This window comes from Rhinolophus ferrumequinum, chromosome 2, assembly GCF_004115265.2.
Source record: "Rhinolophus ferrumequinum isolate MPI-CBG mRhiFer1 chromosome 2, mRhiFer1_v1.p, whole genome shotgun sequence".
Taxonomy (NCBI): domain Eukaryota; kingdom Metazoa; phylum Chordata; class Mammalia; order Chiroptera; family Rhinolophidae; genus Rhinolophus; species Rhinolophus ferrumequinum.
The window spans coordinates 2,151,634-2,168,837 of NC_046285.1; the positions used below are offsets into that span (position 1 = coordinate 2,151,634).

The 17,204-nt window shown below is 40.6% G+C and overlaps 1 protein-coding gene across 1 annotated transcript in view; it reads right to left on the bottom strand.

Moving 5' to 3' along the window:
* The window catches only part of PCOLCE2 (procollagen C-endopeptidase enhancer 2), a 72,091-nt gene that overhangs the window by 52,403 nt on the left and 2,484 nt on the right, over window positions 1-17,204 (bottom strand). The gene's annotated exons all lie outside the window — the stretch shown is intronic.

A 17,204-nucleotide genomic window follows, 5' to 3' on the forward strand; every position in this document is an offset into this window, starting at 1 on the left:
AGGCAGTCATTTTAATTTTTTAGTCTTATCCCTACAAGTTAGAACACCCTCACTAAGAAAAATAAGATGTCAAGAATGGCAGCAATGTTTGCTGGCTTCATCAGATAATTCTGGAGAGTCAAATAAAATTGGGACCCAGAACAAGGGAGTGATTTCTCAGAGAACTGCAGTGCTCTGTAAAATGTTAGGTTGACAGACGCATCACACTCAAGACCTAGAAAGCTGACTGTTTTACTTCGGGCAGTAGCAGTGAATGGATTCCTGATTCTGGCTTTGGTAACGTTTAGCTCTAGAAAGTATTGTTCATAGACTGCTGTAGCGTTTGTGTATGCCCCATAATAAGTTATGGATTTATTTCTCTGAAAAGTGAAAAAGATCAAGTGTTGGGAATATCTCAAACTCTCAGCAACACAGTTCAACCTCAAAAGATTCCAATACCTTATGTTCAAGGTAGATTCATGACATTTGGGCTCTAAATAATAGGTTCAGGCTAGGCAGCAACTAGAATTTATTACTGTAATACACAGAGCAGTTCATTTGGAATAGAAGAAATGTCTTTATTGACATTGTCAGTGAAGGGAGGTGATGTTTTTGTTTGTCTTCACTATATTCCGTTCTTCATTTCAAAATCTTGCATGAGCACTTTTGTCTTCAAGACTCAGTACACTGAAGCGGTAGCGGGCACCACCCAGGCCCCTGAATTACATGCTGTACAGACATGGGCTCGCAGGCTGCCATTTGATCACGTCTCTAATTTTTGTTACTTTCTGCAACACTGACTTAAAAATATGTGTAGGAAGCAAACTGTTAGCTGCTGCCTGTTCTCTCTGATGGATAATTAGTATTTGGAATGGCATTGGGCTGTGGGGTGTGATGTGCACCTCAGCTTTACCTGTCCAAACGGAAGCCCAGATCTCCGCCCCCCACCCCACCTCACCCCCCACCCCTGCCCCCCTCACTACCCCGCCCTGGCCCTGGCCCTCCCACCCACTCCTCACGCCCTGCTGGCCAAATCTTCTCCTCTTGTCTCTCCTGTCATACTCGGTTGCACCTCTATCCTCCTTCCATTTTGTTAGGACCATTCACTTTGAAGTCATCCTTGGCTCCTCTCTTTTTCTTCCACCCTATATTTTTGTCCACCAATAACTCTTATTAGCTCTATTTGACAGAATATCTGGAAACTGACCATCCCTCAGCACCTGCATGGTGCCCATGCCATCTTCACCTCTCACCTAAGTCACAGCCTCCTTACTGATCGCCCTGCTTCCTCCTCTGCACCCCATATTGGATTCTCACACAATATGCAGGGGATCCATTAAAAACACAAGTCACATTATGTCACTCCTCTGCCCAAAACCCTACAGTGGCTCTGTGATGGTGAGTTTTACGTGTCGCCTTGGCTGGGCTGTAGCACCCTAATCGAGGTGCAGCTGGGAAGGTATTTTGTAGGAGAGTTAACATCCCCACCCGTTGACCTTGAGTAAAGGGATGATCCTCCAGAATGGGGGAGGGAAGCTCCCCCAATCAGTCGGAACGTCTTAGGAGCAAAACTGAGCTCTCCCTGAGGAAGGAGTTCTGCCTCAAGACGTCAGCATTGGTTCCTGACGGACAGATTCCAGCCTGCTGACCTGCCCTGCAGATTCTGGACTGGCCAGCCTCCACGGTCACATAAGCCAATATATAAATCTCTTTATATGTGTATGTGTGTGTGTGTATTTGTGTGTGTGTGTGTATGCACTTATGTGTATACGTGTGTATATATGTATCTGCTCCCTCTTCCCTGCCTGACCTCAGCTTCTACTGCCTTCCCCCTGCTCACTCCAGAGACGTCTTCACTGTTCCCAGGACAGGCGGATGTAAAGCTCCTTGAGGGCAAGAGCCTCTGTCTGCTTGGTTCACCGATGTACCCCAAGTGCCTAAATGGTGCCTGGTACCTGGTAGGTGCTCAGTATTGCTTGTTGCGTAAGTCAAATAAAATTAATTCAACTTATTAATTTCATGACTTCCCATACCAGCACCCTTCCCTGTTGCATCCATCTTCTGTCTTCATCACAGCTCACAAAATTACACTGAGTGGAAGGAAAACACAAGCTTCTCCCCACATCTGCTTCACCCATCGATGTACTCCATAGTCACTGCATACATACCTTGGGTAAGCGTGACAACCACTGCTCAGCCAGAGCCAAGTGTCATCATAAACAGGATAACAATTTATTATTAATTCATCCTCACAAGACGTAAATAACTCCTCTCAAAATGACTGTTTTTTTTCTTCAAAAGATTTATGGCCTAACTGGAATGAAATACCTAAAACTAAAGTATAATATTTAATGTGATGTTATATTATAAATGCTAGTTCACCAAACAATTCTGCAAATGTTATAATTATAATCTAATCTATATCATTCAGCCTTATATTACTTACATTTTTATATGTATTTGTTGGTTCTATAAAATTTAATGTTTTTCCTAAAGTTAATTAGCTACTATAATATACTTTCTTAGTTCATCTGGTTTATCTATTTCCCATCCAAAGCAGTGTTATACATAAAATTAATAGCTTCCCAAGCCAACATTAATATTGCAGCTTTGTACTCTTGCATATACAAGAAATATAATTTATACTTCAACGAAGTAGTGGAATGTCAAGGTAGAAAGCACATAAGAAGAGCTTCACTCCATGAAGCATATGGCAGGTTCACCTGCGCTGCAAAGTAAATGTGCAGAAATTGACATTACATCCAAATGGTGAGTTGCTTTGTTTATGTCACTGACGTTGTTATGCTGACTGATTGGTGGTCACCACATGGTGGCTGGTAATGCACAAACCTGGGGATGGGGCAAACAGCACACACAGAACACAACTAGACAGAAGGAGAGGACACAGAAGAGAACATCTGTTTCAACTGTGGCGTTCTACAGACCACAGAAATGTGCAGAATAAGTCCTTCTCCAGAACTCATTGGCAGTAAATGGATACTTTTCTGCAGTGATCTATAGCTTCTGGGCTGTTCTGCCCAAAGGCAGGTGGATGGAGTAATTGACCCATTCGTTCGTTCATTTGTTCTTTCGTTTATTCATTCATTTATTCATATATTCTTTCCTTCACTCAACTATTAATACTATTGCATGTGTCAAACACTATGTTTGCTCCTTGGAGAATAGACAATTATAACAAGGTCCTTGTTCTCAGAGCTATACAGTTTGGTAGAGGAGACATTGGTGAATAGACAATCAGTGATCAGTGCTTGCTGCAATACAGATACTCCCCAGATGGTATGGGGACACAGAGAAAGCGGACACCCATTCTGCATGGGACGGTAGACAGGCAGACGGGAAGGCTGTGTGGTCATTCTTTTCTGACTTAATAATCTACGATTTATTTCTATTCTAAGAAATGTAGTTTCATTATTTTCAGATGTATATAGCTGAAACTTATAAAGAGTAATGAAACAATATACGCATAGTTAAGATTTATAGAGATAAATTATATATATGCATGTATAAGATATATGAGGAATAATAAAACAAGTTCATGAAAATTATAACTCACAACTCTAATAATTGAAAAAAGTACCTTGTGCATCTCTTGGAGTTACTGCCTGGCTTTATGTAACCCCAAACAATGCATGCTTAATTGTAATCACTAAAGAACAATGACTCAAGTTCCTATCAGCTTGATGACTGTGTCAGAATCCCCCACCATGTCTTTCCTCCCTTACCCCTGGAGAACAGTGTTGTGGCTCCTCAGAAAGCTAAACACAGAATTCCCATGTGGCCCAGCCACTCGCTCCTCGGTGTATACGCAGAGGAATTGAAAGCGGACACTCAGACACTGGTACGCCCATGGACACAGCAGCCTTACTCAAAATAGCCACCATCCAAGTGTCCATAATCAGATGAGTAGATAGATGAAATGTTCCTGCTGATGGATGTCCCTCCAAGTTCCCTGAACGGGGCCCAAGAAGAGGAAGTGTCTACTATTTCAGGGGTGCCGTTTCCTGATGCCCCTAAGATCCTGCTCCCTGGCAAGACTGCAGAGTTGTGAGCGGGGACGATGAAAACAGCTTCCTCCCAAGTCTGCATCACACTGCGTCAGCGGGACCCAAGGCAACACCACTCACAAGAACAGACTCTTCAGCTCCTCCCCTTTCTGCATCCCCAAAAGACCTCTCAAAAGTCAAACCCGAACAGAAATATGCAAAGATGCAAACCAAATACGCAAAGATGCAAATACGCAAACCAAATCCAGGAACTAACCTTAATCCACGAAAAAGGCCTTTCTGTTCATAAACATCCAATAATGGGCAGGAAACCTCAAAGAGTTCGCTTAACACACATGCTAAGTCATCTCCACGCACAGCAGTGGTCACCTCACAATCGCTCCAGGAACCATCAGGGAGGAGATATTTGCATCATCTATGTTCAAGCTTAGATGGCACATCATCAGTGTCACTCCAGTATCTCCCCTTGTTTTATTGTCTTCACGGTCCTTTTCCGCACCCTGCCTCTTTGTGAGCTATTGCATTGTCTCTCTTCACCTAGAGAATGTAAACAGCATTGGTGCAGGAACCCTCCCTGTCATATTCCTAGAATATAAACAGGAGCTGACACATAATATACAGTATTCAATAAGTGAATAAACTTACTATTTTTTGGAGTATTTGCCATGTGCTAGGCACTGTTCTTAATACCGCACATGAAATAATTAATTTAATGCCCAAATGATCCCATGAAGTAGGGAGTATTATTCACATTTTATACTTGAGGAAACTGGGGCACAGAGAGTTTACCTAGCAAACTCAAGGTCACGCCGCTAGTAAATAATTGTTCTAGTAATCTATTGCTGTATAACAAAGCACCCCAAAATGCAGTGGCTTTAAACAACACTGTACTCTTATTTCTTATGGTTCTGTGGGTTCATGGGTCTCAGCTGAGTGGTTCTAGCTTAAATTCTCTCATGCAGTTACTATGAGTTCCAGTCTGAAGGCTTAACTGGGCTGGTCCTCCAGGGTGACTTCTTCCCTCACGTGTCTGATACCACATCTGGGAAGACGAACATGGAACAGTTGGGAGCTAGAGCCTGCCTGAGCATCTCTGTCTCTCTCCACAAAGCCTTTCTATGCAGGCAGCTCGGGCTTCCTCACAGCACAGTGGTCCTTATATCAGGGCTAGCTTCCCCCAGAGTGCACGTTTTAAGAGACTAAGGCAAAAACATTAAAATGTCTTATGCCCTAGCCCCAGAAATCATATAGTGTCACTTGTGTCCATTCTGTTTGTTTCACAGGGCCAGCCCAGATTCAGTGTTTGGTAGTAGAAAATGGTGTGAATACCAGGCGATATGGTTACTGGAGGGTCGTTTTTGAAGACTCACCACCACAGGAGTGGAGCTAGTATTTGAACCCAGGCAGCCTGGCTCCTGAAACTACACTCTTAGCCACTATACCATGGGCGTGTCTGTATTGGGAATAAATGAATCAATTCACTACTTATATTTTGCCATGTATAATGTGCACACCCACATTTTTGGACCAAATTTCAGGAGGAAAAAAATCTTTCATTTAAATTTTTTAATTCAAATTTGTATTTGTTTATATTTAGGTACTTGTTTTTTGTATTATAAAGGAATTTTAGCATTTATTCTTTTAAACATATTATGGTACAAGAAATTTTATGTAACAAATAATTACAAAACACAAGAACAGACACAAGGTACAAGAAATTTTATGTACCGGTAACAAATTTACAATATTTACACATCATGGAAGGCCAAGAACTCTTCGTCGTTACAAGTTCTTTCCAAGTTCAACAAAACTGATTATCGTATTCCAGAGTATTATTTTATGTACAGATATCGTTATTGATTTTCTACAGTTACACTTTTAATTCATAAGCATAGGTAAAAGAATTAAAAACATTTATGTAGACACAGAATTAGTATTACCCATGTATAACGTGAATCCCTATTTTTCCCTCACAAATTTGGGCAAAAAAAGTGCACGTGATACACAGTAAAATACAGTAATTTGTGTAACTATAGGGGACTATTCTGGTGATTTGGGGTTCCAAAAATGAATTAAAGACAAAGAGGAATTAAATTCCATCTCTAAGGACAGAAAATTATTTGCAGTTTACCTGGCAATCATTTCTGTCCTTCTAAACACCTTAGCTTCAAAAGTTAAGGGGCACCATTGGGTGTGTGTGAGGGTAGGAGGTGGCTGGTTCAGGGGACAAGGCTCAAGGAGAAGCAGGGAAGGTGTTGAAGCACTTCTGTGGACAAAGTCTTATGAAATCATATTGTAAATGAAAAAGGACCTGTTAAGTAGGAATGGGTGTTTCCAATGGGAACTAGCTGTACCCCAAAGGGATTACCATCCAGCTTGAAATGTGTCGGCTTGTAGACAAGTTGTACACAAACACCATGCTTTTATGCCTTATTACAGCCCTGGAAGAGAAGTGAAAAGTCATCACCACTTACCGAGTGCTTGCTTAAAGGGCCTTTCATCTACCACCTCCTGCAAGCCTCACCTCACCCTTACAAGGCAGATCTGACCATGACGCCAACTACGGAACGTTTTGGAAACGGCATCACTTTACTAGTACATGGCTGAGCAGTATGGCAGTATGACTCTCCAAGGCCGGTTCTTCTAGTCGCTGAGTCATGCCGCGTGCACAGTCCTGCACCATGCACCTGTCACCTGGACCATTGGTATTCATTTCCGGGACATCGCCCTGCCTGCTGCGAGCCTCCGGCCCTCCTCCACCCGCCCAGGGATGTGGTCTGCCAGTCATCGCAGTCTCTGTGCCCAAACCAGCACCTGATCTCTTGTAGGTACTTTAAACATAGTTTTAATGAATTAATAAGTTATCATTTCTTCAAAGAAGGTCAGGTGTAGCCCAGGTCTCTTAGAAAGTCTGTGTCTAGCAGTCAGATCCCTATCAATTCATTTCTGGGAGCATTAAGTAGCAACAGAATCACCAGTGGATTCCCTGTGCCCTTCTTGTCACCTGGGCTATGGAACAGCCCATCTTTGACTGACTGGTTTCTCCCTCCTCCTACATTTTGGGAACCACTATTTTACTATATGCAGTGCTCAGGGGTGTCCTAGGGGTGAGGTGGTGAAAGAGAGGCGCTATTTAGTGGTAGCGCTTGTACAGCTTTCATTCCAACTCCCCACTTCTCTGTGTATGTTCCATTTATTTTTGGATGTTTATATTGATTTTCCAGAAATTTGCCATATTGACTCTCATTATCTAACACATAATATAGCTGAAGAAAGCACTTCTATTCTCCCAAGTTCCTAGCCTAAGAAATTCAAGAGCATCTAAAAGCGTTATTGCCACTGTTGACAAAGCTGCTAAATTATTAGGTGCAACTCTGTATGCTGAAAGTAGTGATTACATTTTTCATAGGATCAAGGAACAGTAATCCAGACTTATAAAACTTCCAAGTGCAAGGAATATGGGACAGCGACTACCCACAGGAAAACTCTCCTTATTCTAAGCAGAACAATGTGAAAAAAAGGAGAAATCTTAGAATTAGGGATCCCCTAAATGCTTCTCTGTCCTCCAGCTTAAAGCGACCAACAAATGAGATATCTATCTCCCCCTCTTCTCTCTCTCTCTCTCTCTCTCTCTCTCTCTCTCTCTCTCTCTCTCTCTCTCTCTCTCTCTCACTGTTAATACCTGATAGATTTTAAGGAAGCTGCAAATTTATGGAACAATTCAACTCTGCCCATAATTTCACATCATAAATTGCACTCTTTATGTGGGCAAGAGATGTGAAGGTAAAAATCAGTCTTTTTAATAATGCATTCTTAAAAAATCATCTCTGGGTGTTTTACTTCTGTTAAATGCCTTCTTAATTTATGTTGCTTAGTAATAGAGAGATTTTAGATGTGTTATCTTTGTGTTCTATTATTATAGTGATGTTTCAAGAAAGAATAACTTTTTTGGTCATTAATATATTATTAAAGAGACTTTCAGAAAAGAGAAATACCCAATAAAGATTTCATTTTCATGTTTTCTCATTTTCTTTTCTACTCATTAAGCCATTTCTTAGGCATCACCCTAAAAATACATGCAGTATAAATAAGCACATTTATAAAACATCGTGTTTTTAATCAATAAAAACATATTTGAGTTCCATGTGAAAGAGCAAAGAAAAACAGAACAAAACAAGCAACAGAGGCCCCAGTGGGAAAATGTCACCTACTTGTTTATTTATTTAGGATTTATATTATCCCTGATTCTCAGAAAGATTTAAGGCAGCAAGGAAAATGTTTCATTCTTCCAGTATCTTATTAACCAAAACTTAATGGGAACAGCTTAAGTGTCATAAGAATCACAAAGTCTCTGAATTATACTATTAATTATACTCTATTAACAAAACAAACAAAAAACAGCTCTATTGCTCCTATCCTATTCTACTGACATCAAGCCTGGGTATGCAGACATTCTCTGTTAATTATATTCCTCTTTCCTAAGGAAACAGATGTAAATAATATTAACGCAAGCATTGAGTTAAATTACTATTCTGGCAGCTGAAATAATGCAGCTTCGTACCACAATGCATAGGTACATTAACAAAAAAAAACCCATAGTTAAGATGGGATTTAAATCTCTATATAATTCTAAATCCTACATGTAGTTTAAAGCCAGGAAATATGTATTTAATGCCAAAATTCCATTCCCCTATCTCTCCTGCTGTGGTTATGCCAAGCAAATAATAGTTACAGTGATTTTAGAATCCCTTGCTATACCCTTAGGTATAATTAAGTGACTGAAATATTGAGCTCCTGTCTAAATTCACTATTTTCTCAAATTATATACCTAGCACTGTCTTACTAGAACATCACTATATGTTTCAGTTTTCACACAAACCTATGCCACATCACTGATGAATTCCTTTTCATGAAGCCATAGGAAGGTTATTGTGAAAATATAAATCCCAATCATATTTTAAATGTATTTCTTTAAACTAATTGTGAATGTGATTTATATTTAATCATGCTTGTGCTGGCTTTGGCAGCATGTATTCTAAATTTCATCAGGCTTCTGGAACATGGATTCAGTATGATGACTCTAACACACATTAGTAACAAAGTTACCCCAAGGAATGGTGCAGGAGTGCTGTCACATAATTGTTTACCAGGGAAATTTGGAAATATCAAGGTATGTGCTGTAAAACAGCTCTGTGAAATCAAACATAGGACATAGGAACTATTTCTCAAGTTTTAGAGTAGCATAGATGTAAAGGGGGTCATAACATCATTTACTCTTTGCATGAGGCAATAAATATTTTCATCTTAAATACTCTAAGATCTTTAATAATTTAAATAAATGTAAATAAGCCTTTATTTCAAATTATCAATACTTAAAACTCCGTACAGCTTTGTGTATTATGTATTGACACACATAACTGCTACCGATTTGCTTGTCTAACTACTCCTTACCAGTTTATAAACTCCCTGAGGACAGAAACTATGCCTGGTCTTTTTGCCCTTGCCCTCCCCCTCCCGGGCCCAACATAACGCTTAGTACACAGTAGGTGCTCAATAAGTGTTGAGTGAATATTTATTTGCTAAATAAATGCATAATAGTGCATTTGTATCACCTACTCAGAAATTTTATGCTAGTCTTTTCATACCATTTGCAAGCATGATAATATTTGGCAAAATACAAGTTCTTTAGACCTCAGTTTCCCCACTTATGAAATAGGCATAGCAATAAGTATCCCACCAACCTCACAGAATGGGATGTGAATGAATAAAATGATACAATATATTTGAAGGTACCATACATTATTATATAGATCCAGGATCTATAGACTAACTAGTATATTTAATTGCAGCTGAATAGGAAAAATAGGTAGTCATCAAAATGATAGTACATGGGGCCGGCCTGGTGGCTCAAGCGTTTGGAGCTCCGTGCTCCTAACTCTGAAGGCTGTCGGTTCGATTCCCACATGGGCCACTGGGCTCTCAACCACAAGGTTGCTGGTTCGATTCCTCGAGTCCCGCAAGGGATGGTGGGCTCCGCCCGCTGCAACTAGAAAAATGGCAACTGGACCTGGAGCTGAGCTGCACCCTCCACAACTAAGACTGAAAGGACAACAACTTGAAGCTGAACGGCACCCTCAACAACTAAGATTGAAAGGACAACAACTTGACTTGGAAGAAAGTTCTGGAAGTACACAGTGTTCCCCAATAAAAAGTCCTGTTCCCCTTCCCCAATAAAATATTAAAAAAAAAAAAAAGTAAAAGCATCTATTTAAAAAAAAAATGATAGTACGTGCATTACCTGGGGAACCCAAAGATCTATATATGATAATTTGTGCTTTTTTTCTTCTGCATGAACTAGCTAAATAAGGAAAAATTTGCCACAAGCTGAAAAGCTTAAATGGCAGATTCTATTCATTATTATAATTATCCTCCCATTTCTGGCAAAAGTCTGTGACTTTCTGACCCTTCCACATTATTTACTTCAGAGTTAAAAGACCTGAATAAATAGCAAATTTTAAACTGCTCAAATGTTTGCTGATTTTTCCCAAGCCCGGTTAATGCTGAAAATAATAACTGAAACCTTCAATAATTGGCTTTCCAATTTCTGTACCTTAAATTTCTTTTGGGAAAAAAAAGAGATATAAATAATAAATAAACACCTTGTAATTTCAATAATGATTTGTAACAATAGGACCCCATACATAGATTACCTCATTTTAAAAATTGTTTTGTAAATTATGCCCAGCTTTAAATCTAAGAACAAAATCATTTCCATAGATCTCTGTGTAACAATTGCTGTCTCTGTCTGATAATAACAGCAAGTGCATAGCACATTCAGAAGTGATATTTAGTTTCAACTTGGGGGACCTATTTGAAACAGCAATTTATACATACCTATTGGAGGGGAGTTCACAGAGGTTCTAGACTTCTGGCTTCCTCCAGTTTGCATAATTGTTATAAACAAAGGTTCCGCTGGTCCCCCTCAGTGGGCCACGCCATTTGTAGCCCAAGTCATACTCTGAATAGAGTTGCTTTTGCAATCTACTGTTTGCTACTAGTGGCTATTTTTCCTTTTTTAAAAAAAATTTTGTCAAATTATCAATATGAATCTCTAATTCTACTGTGGGATTATAAAATGAACAAGTTATGGATGAAAAGACCAAAGAATAGAAGAAATATTGGTCATATGCTAAGTTTGCCATGAACTTATAGTGAAACCATTAATGGAATGGTAATCTTTGTGCCACGAGCGCCTGTGGAGCCCAGAAGGCGAGCCTGCTGGGCTTCATCTCACTTCCCACTCAGACCCTGGGGACAGCCCCCAAGCTCACATCGGCTTTGTGTTCATCTGTGTGTGTCCAGCACCCAGCACAGTGCCTGGTGGGCTCTTCCTAAAGGTGTCTTGCCTGTGTAGCAGTGAACAACCTCACACTGGCTGTGTTCCTGCTGACAGTGATCCACTCTCCCCAGCCTCCTTCAGGGATCTCAGAGATCTCTCACTGTCTCCTGCACACAGTGCACAAAGCTTTGCCCCTCTGGGCATGTGCACCCAGCAGGAGAACCACTGCAAGAGAGGGATCCAGGTGTTTGTGTGTCAGTACTTGGCATTTCATTTCATATCGCAGGGCTGGGTATGTTGCTTGAGTTATTAGTTCTCATCCTTAAATCAGTTAGGGTGACTTTTGCCCCAATCCAATCCTATCATCCTTTCAAGCTGCTCAGGAGAAGACCCGCCTCCCTTTTCCAAAGGAGTATACATACCTTAGCTGTCAAATCATATTTCCCTCCTCCCCGCCCACCACACATATGGACTAGGTGTTTTATGCAGATGCCCCTTGGCTTACAGTCCCAAACACCCACAGGAAACCAAGAAATCCTCAACACCATCATGGATTACAAAATATTTAACAGTTTTTTACCCTCAAACTCTGATTTAATCTCTAGCCATACATTTTTGAGAACATACTCAGCAAAATTAATCAGTAAAACCTAAGACTACGTGAGGTCACCAAGAGTTGGCGGCCAGAAAAATACAGCTGAGTCAAAAGGCTTGATTCCAGTCACGGCTCCAATAACCATGAAGAAGTATCAGCTTCCCCATTTGCAAAGCAGAAGTACAACTAAGCAGCATGGGGCATCTTCGTCTTCAACACATGTTTACATGAATAAAACTTAACCTCAGAAATTCTCTAGAACAGCACTGTCCAAAGCAAGGTTTTTGTGATGATGGAAATATTCATATTATAAACTATCCTGTATGGTAACCATTACCCACAGGTAGCTACCGAGCACTTGAAATGTAGCTAGTGTAACTAAGGAACTGAATTTTTAACTTAACTTTAATTAATCTACATTTAAATACCCGTTGTACATAGTATTATATAGCACATAAGAAATCACTAGGAAAATTTTAAAGTACTATAATTTAAAGACAAATCTAAATTTTCAATCTGCGTCCTGTAATTCCACACCAGAAAGTCCAATACAATTGGCTAGAAAGTTTGGTTGTGATAAGTAGCATTCATCTTTCTCAAAGCATACAGATGCTAAAATCAGATTTTCCCATTCCCCCACTGACAAGATAGAGTCAATAAAATAACAAGATAGAGTCAATAAAAAGAATCTGTGGTGAAAGACACCTTGCTGGGACGTATCTCCACTCTGGAAGAAATGAAAGGGAGGCGGGTGAGTGGTGAGCGGCAGGATATTTCTATCTAGCTACAGGAACTCGACTTTGAGGGCTACGCTGAGACCCTGCCCAATGGAGGGGTCGCTGTGATGTATTAATAAAAGTGGTATTGAACTGTCCAGTAGGCACTCTATTCTTGGTTTACTGACTGCAGCAGCAGGAAAACAGACTGGATGCACTGGCTTTAGGAAAGCTTTTAACTGACTGCCCCGAATGAGGCCACACCAGAACCCAGCGCTGTCTGGAGAAGCTGCCAAGCAGGGGTCTAGAGCCTGGTGCATTGGCCTCCTGGCTGGTGACACTCACTGCATTCACGACTGTGGAGACAACTGCTGTAGGTGGAAGACTCCATGTTTTTTCATCTCTTTTGTTACGTCTTCCTCCACTCCACCATCTTCTCTCTCCCGATACCACAGTAGCTTCCGAATTGGTCTCCCTGCTTCTATTCTGGACTCCCTACAATTCATCCTCCACACAGCAGCCAGAGAGATCTTTTAAAATCAGATACAATAGTTCCCTGCTTATCCATGGTTATGCTTTCCATGGTCCATGTTACCCACAGTCAACCATGGTCTGAAAATATTAAATGGAAAATTCCAGAAATGAACAATTCATAAGTTTTAAATTGCATGCCATTCTGAGTAGTGTCATGAAATCTCACTCCATTCCACCCAGGATATGAGTCATCCCTTTGTCCAGTTAACTGCACTATACATACAGTACAGTAAGATATTTTGAGAAATACCACATTCACAGAACTTTTATTGCAGTATATTGTTATAATTGCTGTATTTTGTTGTTAGCTATTGTTGTTAATCTCTTATTGTGCCTAACTTATAAATTAAACTATCATAGCTATGTATAGGAGAAAACATAGCATATGTTGGGTTCGGTACTATCCGCGGTTTTAGGCATCCACTGGGGGCCTTGGATCCTGTCCCTCACGGATAAGGGGGGGCTGCTGTAAACTCATTCTTCTGCTTAAGATTCTCCAGTGGATGCCTGGTCAGAGCAACATTCAAACTCCTCACTACGGCCTGTGGGGCTCTGCTCACCTCTTTACCTTCTCCCACTGTCCCCCTTGCTCCTTCTGTGCCAGACACACTGACCTCCTAGCTGTTCTTCAGACAAATGAAGCTTCTGTGCACCTCAGGACTATTGCAGTTGCCAGTCTCTCTACCCAAAATGCTCCTCCCCAGACTTTCACATGGTGAGTGACTCATCATTCCGGCCCTAGCTTAAATGTCACCTCCTCAGAATGGCCTTCCCTGATGATCACATCTAAACCAGCACCACAACCACTCTCTATCCCACCACTATGGGGGGTGTGTGTGTGTGTGTGTGTGTGTGTGTGTGTGTGTGTGTGTGTGTGACAACTTCCTTGAGGCATATTTCACATATTATAAAACTCACCCATTTCAAGTGCACAATTTAATGATTTTTAGTAAGTATGCCACGTTGTACAACCATCACTATAAGTCAGTTTGAAAACATTTCCATCCTCTCAAATAAACTCCTCATGACCATTTACTGTTAATCCCCATACCTGTGTATCCCCTGCCCTAGGCAACCACTAATCTACTTCCCATCTCTACAGATTTTCCTTTTCTGAACATCCCATGTAAATGGAATTATACAATATTCCACCACTTTGTTTTATTGTATTTTTAATATATTTTTATTGTGGTAAAATATACACAACATAACGCTTATCATTGTAACCATTTTTAAGCGCACAGTTCAGGGGCATTAAGTTCACTCTTACTGTCGTACACCACCATCCATCTCTAGAACTTTATCATCTTCCCAACTGAAACTCTGTCCCCATTAAACAACCACTCCCTTTGTCCCCCTTCCAGCCCCTGGCACCCACCATTCTACTTTCTGTCTCTATGATTTGACTACTCTAGGGACTTCATATAAGTGGAATCCTACATTTGTTGTTTTGTGACTGACTTTTTTCATTGAGCAGAGTGTTTTCATTCATGTTGTAGCATGTGTTAGAATTTCCTTATTTTTTAAGGCTGAATAATGTTCTTTGTATGTCTATCCTACATTTTGTTTATCCATTCATCTGTGGACAGACACTTGGTTACTTCCACCTTTTACCTGTTGTGAATAATGTTGCTATGAGCATGGAGATATATATATATAATATTCAAGTCACCACTTTCCCTTCTTGTGGGTACATACCCAACATACCCAGAAATGGAATTGCTATATAATATGGCAATTCTATGTTTAATTTCTTAAGACATTGCCATCCTGTGTTTGAGTTGTACCATTTTACATTCCCACAAGCAATGTACAAGGGTTCCAATTTCTCCACATCTTGGTCAACACTTATTATTACCATTATTATTTATAATAGCCATCCTAATGTCTATGAAGTAATAGCTATTCTATCTTATGATGCATTTATCAGCACTTGCCTGTCTCCCCCAACTAGCTGCATGAGGTCAGGAGCTTGGCTGCACTGTGTGTTGCATTAACCCCAACAATATCCAGCACTCAACACACATTTGTTGAATGAATGAAAGATCTCAGGGCTACCAGCTTCAGCTCTACCAGTTCTTCTCCTTTTTAGCTCCCGCAGGGTCTACAGGAACTCAGGAGCTCCCTCTGCTACTCTGAAAAGCCACAGGACCATGAATACTTTTTTTTTTTTTTTTTTACAAGCGAATTAGTGCTATTCCGTGTGAAATACAAAGAAATAAAGATGTTGTCACACTGAGACCTTGAGAGCACCAGGCCCTTTGTGAACTTTCTGCTGTGGCTGTAATTAAAACCAAGAGAAAGTGCTGGGCTCCTCTGGAAGTTCTCAGGAGCTACTTATATGCAAACATAAAAGAGGCAGCCCCTTGAAACAGAATAAACTCAATTGGCTAAGAGTTAAAACTATAAAGCTTTTAACTAGAAAAGCAAATTGTGCAGTCCTTTCTTCTGCATTAATGATTTCTAAAAACTTGTTGTTCAAAAAGCCTGGCATTTGTTTCTCAATTTCACAAACATTATTTCAGGAAGCCTGAACCACACATAAATATGTTACAGAGACTGCTTGTTGTCTGCTTGTTTTCCCTTCTATCCACAGTGATAGAAGACCTGAATTTCTCAGCCTGCTTGCTGCTAGAAACAGCCATGTAACTAAGAACCAGTCAATGAAATGTAAGGAGCAAGTTGCATGTAATTCTGCACAATGGATGTAAAGGGCGGACATATGCCCTTCTTCTCTTCCTTTCAGTTGGCTGGAACATGAACATGATGGCTGGAATTTGATCAGTAATTCTGGACAATGAGCTGGCATGCTAAGGGTGGCAGAGCAAGAAGAGAGAAAGATACTGGGTGCCTAAGGACTTTGAGGCTGCCACACCACGCCTGGATTGCCTGCTTCCAGATTCCTTTATATGAGAGAACCAAACTTCTATCTGAGCCATTGTTATTTTGGGTCTCTGTTACTGGGAGCTGACTTTGCCCTAACTCACACAGAATCGCTCCAGTAAGATTACAGGAGAACCCAAGCACAGAAATAAGGTCTTCCTAGATATTCGTGACAATATAGATTGTTCCGTAAAAGTCTGAGTTGTTTTGAGCTGATGCCAAGCTGAGCTTGGCCATTGTGGTGAGGGCGTAGCAGTGATCTGCCATACTGTCTGTGGGGCAGAAAGAAGGGCAACACAATTCCAGCAATAATGAGGATAATGAAAAGTCAAACAGCGATGGCTACCATTTACTGAGCCCTTATTATATATAGCAGGCGCTGAGCCCAAGGGCTTCACACGTATTGTCTCGTTTTATCTTCACAACAGTCCTGAGGTTTAAAGAAAATAAATCCTGAGTGACAGAATGAGAATTTGAATCTAGGGACGTGTGACTGCTGAGCCCACGTGACTTACCTTTACATTGCTTCCAGATGGAGCATCCATTACACTTCCCTTGCCCCCACACTTAAGAATGAGGCATCCAGGCCTCTCCAGGGGCACACCACTTCTTTACCAAGGAAAACCTTCCCTGGACACCCCGTCCCCAATCAAAGTTTGATGTCACACCAACAATTCCCCAGAACACCCAGAACAAGTGGCCAGCTATGAATTTCTCCTTGTTAGGCACATGGTGCCTCCAGTTGTTAATTTTCTTGGATCATTTTTACCTTACAGATATTTAATTATAATTGGAACACAACTATAACATGAAAACCAGGTTACTTTTATGTTTGTTTCAAAGCCTTATTTCACATTTATGCTAATATCAATATTTCAAAGCTATTTTCTATGGCTCATTCTTTCCTGGCCCCATGTGCTGCAATAACATAATGAAATCTATACCAGTTTATCAAATAGTTGATATTTTATGGTAAGGCATTTGTGCATATAAGGGCCAAGGTTTACGTTATGGAGGAGACCCCTCATATCTGCCTGTCAAATGACCTTCTTGGTGGGAATGCTTCACGGCAAAACAGGTTTCACTTTACATGAAGTTGGACTCACCGAATGTTTGATCATATCATGTTATAT